Source organism: Salvia splendens, chromosome 16 (assembly GCF_004379255.2).
Source record: "Salvia splendens isolate huo1 chromosome 16, SspV2, whole genome shotgun sequence".
NCBI classification, from domain to species: domain Eukaryota; kingdom Viridiplantae; phylum Streptophyta; class Magnoliopsida; order Lamiales; family Lamiaceae; genus Salvia; species Salvia splendens.
The window spans coordinates 23275074-23281073 of record NC_056047.1 but is presented as its reverse complement, the minus strand read 5'-3'; the positions used below and the strand labels follow the sequence as shown (position 1 = coordinate 23281073).

The 6000-nt window shown below is 38.0% G+C and overlaps 1 long non-coding RNA gene across 1 annotated transcript; it reads right to left on the bottom strand.

Moving 5' to 3' along the window:
• Positions 1-1358: 1358 nt before the first annotated feature.
• Positions 1359-1968, bottom strand: LOC121770704. The gene is made up of 2 exons (XR_006043810.1): positions 1729-1968; positions 1359-1611 (listed from the first exon to the last, which is right to left on the bottom strand). It is a non-coding gene; the product is annotated as an uncharacterized LOC121770704 (long non-coding RNA).
• Positions 1969-6000: the final 4032 nt, after the last annotated feature.

The following is a 6000-nucleotide window of genomic DNA, read 5'->3' as shown; positions in this document are numbered from 1 at the left end:
TGTTGTAGTATATAAATTATTTTAATATATTAGTAACTCATGCTCATAAAATGAGAAAAATATTCCCGCATTTAATATTAACAGGTACGTATGCCGGTACTGGTGTAGGTATGATTGCCGATACATTCGAGATAATTCCAAATATTTATTGAATGTTTTTAATTTCCAGATGCGTTGCATCTGTTAATATGAAATAAAATGTAACCGAAATTATACTTTTATATGATATTTCTTTTTGTACAAAAAACTACGCTCTAAAAACATAAAAAGATTCTTGCACTTATACAGACAAGGTATAAATTAATGTTCGTGCATCGCACGAGTAAGTTTGTGAACAAATATGTGTATAATTAGTATGTGTTGTGATATGTAATTATATATTACTTCCTCCATCCCCAAAGAATGAACTTTGGGTTCGACATCGGTTTTAATGCAAAATTGGTAAAGTAAGAGAGAGGTAGATAGAAAAAGTAAATAAAGTATTTTTTTTTATGAATCAATGAATGTGATATAAAGGTAAAAAGTAAAGTACAAGCAAGACACGGGCATACCCGAGGGATACATGCCTAAAAGCCGAAGCTATGTAGGTCGATGGGGGGGAAGTAAACTCTAGGGAAACAAAGCCCTAAGAGTTTGTATCACAAACCGAAAAACAACATATAATATCAATGCTTCAACAAAATCAACATAAGACATCACTTCGGTTAAAGTCTTCAAGATGGGATCCACTTGATTTGCTTCGGTACTTCTTTCCATCAAGGTGTGCTTGTACTCATTGCTACCGTCCACGTTACCCCAATGAAGGTAGGGGTAGGGCCTCGTTAAACCCTCCTAGAGATAAAACCCGATGGGAAAAAATCCCTAGGAGGAAAAAGAGTACCCCCGTGGCCGAGAGCAACTCCCAGATGCTCGGTCACTTGTTCATGCGGATAAAGGGAGTATAACACTGCATGTTACTTTCTTCACTTCAAACACCAAGTGCTTGGGTTCGAATGCTGATCCGTCAAGAATCAAGGCATCCCTGGCTCTCCACATTAGGCTGACCATTGCCATGAGGGCTAGCCTTCTAGCCTTGCGGATGATTGTCACGCCACTTCTTTCCTTGATCATCCACTTGATGGCGCTCGGTATTGTGACGCCCTGCTTTTTCTAATTTCTTTTAAGTTAGTTTTTGGATGATCGTCGAATTTTAGCCAAATATCGTTTCGTTTTATTTTGAGAGTTTATGGAATTTTTTTAGAAGTCCAAAATATTAATTATTTATTCTAGTCAAGCAGTCAAATTTTGGTCAAATATATTTCTCCCAAATCCCATTACCAAACGATTTCTCCATATCTCCACTCCATAAAATCTCTCCAACAAACCAAATCTCCACAGAATTTATTATATATCTCAACTACTCCATATCAGTTATCAGTTTCAAATCTACAATTTATATGTGAATATATATACCTCCACAAGTTTCCCACCATTCAGAAACCTTGAAAAAAAATATAAAGAAAGAACGAGTAGGAGAAGAGAATTTTCTGCCGCCTAAGAAGGTAATCATCCGATCAATCCTTAGCATCGAATTTCTTGCATTCATTTAGGATAATTTTGAATCATCGTGCTCTGTACAAATTTTCAATCTTTAAGTTAGCCTTTGTCTCTTTTGAAAATTTAATCTCCGAGTAACAAATCGAAATCGATTAAGAGAATTAGAATTAGAAGGAGTTGGGGGGGGCGTACCAGTCGCAAAGGGAGGAGAGCCGGCGACTCGCGGTGAGTCGCGACGGCGGCGCCTGGAGCTTCCATGGCGACGACAGCAGGTTGCGGCGGTGGAGTCGGCGCTGACACTGCAGTGTTTCCTGCGAAGGGGACAACGACGGTGGCGCCATGGAGAATCGCCGGTGAGTGAGAGAGGGGGGAAGAAGATTGGAGTTTCTGTTTTGGGATTTTATTTTGGATTTTAAGATTGAGAGAGAGAGAGAGAGAGTACGAATGGAATAAATGGAAGAGAAGACCTTTTTATTTCTTCTTTTAAATTTTGAAGTCAAAGAAAATTTTAAATGGACTAGAGTTTTGCTTTAAGTTTTGGGCCTTATGGCAAATAATTAGAGGAGTTGAGTTTGGGCCGGCCTTTTCTATTTTAAGTTTGGAAGAGTGGCGTTTTTTTAAGTAATGGGTTGGAAATTCTTGTTTTAGTAATGGAGTTAATTATTTTTTTTTCTGAGTTGATACTGATCCGAGTTTTTACACGAGAATCCAGAAATTTCCCTAAGAAGAGACCAAGGATAAAATGAGCACTCACATAGGAAGCATACATTCTTTTAATTAGATGTTTTCTCGAGTTTTAATGAGCTTATTATTTTTATTTTAAAAGGATTTCTTTCGCAAGCGAGTTAAGGACGGAGTGAGAATTTTCAAGTTAAGAAATTTAAGCGAACGAGGTGGGCTTTCTAACTATGTATTTTATGGGCTTTCTATCCTACATTATTGTGTAGGCTTACTTTTAAATTTACGCAATATCTTTAAAGTATGAGTTATGTGATTAAATTCCAAATATATTGTGTCATGCCATATTTTATTTTGTGGATGTGCTTATCTGTTCGCCTAGTGGGGAGTGAGTCCCTACTAGAAGTTATGAGTTTAATCGAATTCGGGTTTGTCTAGGGAGTGAATCCCTATTCAAGCTAGTGTACACAGAGGGGATCGTGCACTATCTTCCGAGTTGGCCGGTCCAGTGATCAAGAATGTGGCCACGTTCTCGTTTCACATACGAGGTTCAGATATGGTATGAGGAGAGAGAAAAATGGGTTGCGCGGCCATACTTTTGAGTGAGAAAAATGTTTTGGTGACTTGGCCTTTTATAAAACTCCGAATTCACTTTTAAATGCTGACACAATATTTTATAAAAATTATTTTGGCATGTGTTCACTGGGTACATCAAGTACTTAACCATGCATTTCTTTTTACTAATGTGCATGTTGAGCGTGACCGGTGCGGTGAGTGTTGACCAAGACCGGTGAAGAAATTTAAGTATCTAGAATGTGTCATGTCTTCACACGTGGCATATTCCTTCTCTCAAATCTTCCGCTGAGTAGTTGTCATTCTTTTGAGTTCTTGTATCGCTGAGATAATATTCATTTTGATTTGTTGATTGTTGAGATACTCTGATTTTATTCGAGTTATTCCCATTTGTTTCGAGCTATGGTCGATTTGTGTTGTTTTCCCCTTTCTTCCCCGTTTCTTTAATCCTCCCCTAGTCGCGATCATCCGTGTTTTCTATCCTTAGAAAATGCGGGCGTGACAGGTATGGTGGTGATGTTCCTTCGCATTCCCAGCCAAGATTTGATCTCCTTCCAAACTGCCCAAGTCTTGTGGCATTTGAAGAAAAGGTGGTCCACGGACTCCGTGTGCGCCATGCACAAGGGGCAGCGTTGATCGATGTTCATGTAGCCCAGTCTGTCCCTCATTGGATGTCGTCCTTTGAGAGCTTGCCAAGTAGTGAAGGAGTACTTTGGTGGGACAAACTCATTCCACACAAATCTGTGCCACAGTCGTCGTTCTCCTTTTTGCCTGAACCACTCGTATGCCTCGCCCGCTCCCTTGCTCCCGTACCATTGTCCCAGCATCTTCTCCACTTCTCTTCTCGGCCAGTCGGTTAGCAAATCGTCTCGTATTTCAAAGTATTGTATCCCACCTCATTAGAAAGAAAAGAGTTCTAAAATTAGAAAGTGCATATTCTTGTGGGACAAACTAAAAAGAAAAGAGTGCATATTCTTGTGGGACAGACTAAAAAAAATAATGCATATTCTTGTGGGACAGACTAAAAAGGAAAGAGTGCATATTCTTGTGGGACGGAGGGAGTAATTTATTAGTAAACCATGAGCAAAGAAAGTGAAAATGTTTTTCACATTGAAATCGTCAAGTAGATACCTGAATAGGTCAATTGTCGATAGTCGATTAATTCGAAATAGAATCTAATCTCCGTATATAATGAAATGATTGATAAGGTTGAATTGATTATGATCCCATCCACTAATATAAAATAGTAAAAGGTGTCACATTTATATAAATAGGTAGATACATGTATAAGTCGATTGTCGATAGTCGATTAGTTCGAAATAGAATCTAATTTCCGTGTATAATGCAGTGATTGATAAGGTTGAATTGATAATAGCAATTTTCAGAAATATTTATTTTTTATCAATATGTAAATCATAAAATTAATATAAGTAGCCGGTTAAAAACTAACTCGTAAAATGTGAAAATGATTCTGACATTTAATATTGACAGGCTGGTGTAGTTATGATTGTTGGTACATCCAAGGTAGTATGTAGTACTCCCTCCGTCCCACTCAAGATGACCACATTCTTGAGTGGCACGGAGTTTTAGGTGAAATAGTTGTTTGTGATAAAGTAGAAAAAGTAATTGAATATTTTAATAAGGAGAGAGGAGAGAGAGATTTATTTCCAAATATAGAAAGTGGACATTTTGAATGAGACAAACTAAAAAGGAAAGATGGACATTTTTAATAGGACGGAGCGAGTAATATTCATTGGGAGTTTAATTTCCAAATATGACACATCTGTATATTTTAATTTTGATTTTGTAACGTCCATTTTTTTATTTCCTAAGACTTTTGGAGAACTGACTTATTAGTATATTACTCACACCTAATCTGTTTTACCGCGCGTTGTGATCAAATATTATGTTTGAAGTATTTAATTTTCCTATAGTCCGTTTGAGATGACTGAATTACAAATGGAAGTTCAAAGACGTTTTACATCGAGTTCAATACTTTGAATGAAAATAACGACAAAACTTCTAACTCCACGAGAGTCGTGCCATGACCCGCTTGCACTGAACAACCACATCGAGTAGCCCTGCCTACACCCTCCGGGTTTTGCTCGATAAACACATCTTGCAGTCCCATTACCTACACAAAAGAATAGACCATGTATTAAATACACTTTTGACATCAAATCAAGAGAATACGTTTGACAATCGCATCACATCAAGCATGTTTCCCAAACAACGACGCACGTTTCTCGAATGACGATTGTACTTAGTGGCCGTCATTTTAGACGACAAGTCATAAGATTCTTGCTAAATATGGTCATGAGAATTGTGGATGTGACAACTTACCCCAAACGGTAAAAAGTCCCTACCCTTTTGACTAGGGATGTCAATCAGGCCAACTGATGATGACATATCTGCAAAACCAACTCATCATATGGTCACTAGAGGTAAGGCAAGTATATATAAGCCAAAGGTGTTCACAATCTCCCTTGATTGTCTTCCTAGATCCGCTCTTGAGGCTTTACTTATTCCTATTTGGAAGGCTGCAATGCTAGAAGAATTTTTGGCCTTGTTGAGAAATAGAACATGGATTCTCACTTCATTGCCTCCAGGAAAAAATTTGATTGGAAATACATGGATTTTCAGGTTAAAAATACATGCTAATGGTAGCATTGCTAGGCATAAAGCTAGATTAGTAGCTCAAGGGTTTTCTCAAGAGCCGGGTTTTGATTTTACAGAAACCTTTAGCCCTGTTGTCAAGCCAACTACTATTAGACTGATTCTATCCATTGCTGTCACTTGTGGTTGGGAAATTTCACATCTTGATGTTAACAATGCATTTCTTCATGGTGATCTTAACGAAGAAATATACATGAAACAACCTGTTGGCTTTGAGCAAGGAGATCCTTCTTTGGTTTGCAAGCTTAATAAGGCTCTGTATGGGCTGAAACAAGCCTCAAGGTCTTGGTTCTTGACTATACAATCTGTCCTTTTATCTCTTGGTTTTCAGCAGTCCAGGGCAGACACATCTTTATTCTTCAGAATTCGTGGAAAAGAAGTTATCTACTTGCTTATCTACGTTGATGATATGCTAGTTACAGGTTCATCTTCCACTGCCATCAAGGAAATTATTTCTAAACTCAGTGATCACTTTTCACTGAAGGATCTCGGGGAAGTGAGGCATTTTCTTGGAGTTGAAGTCACACATACAGCACA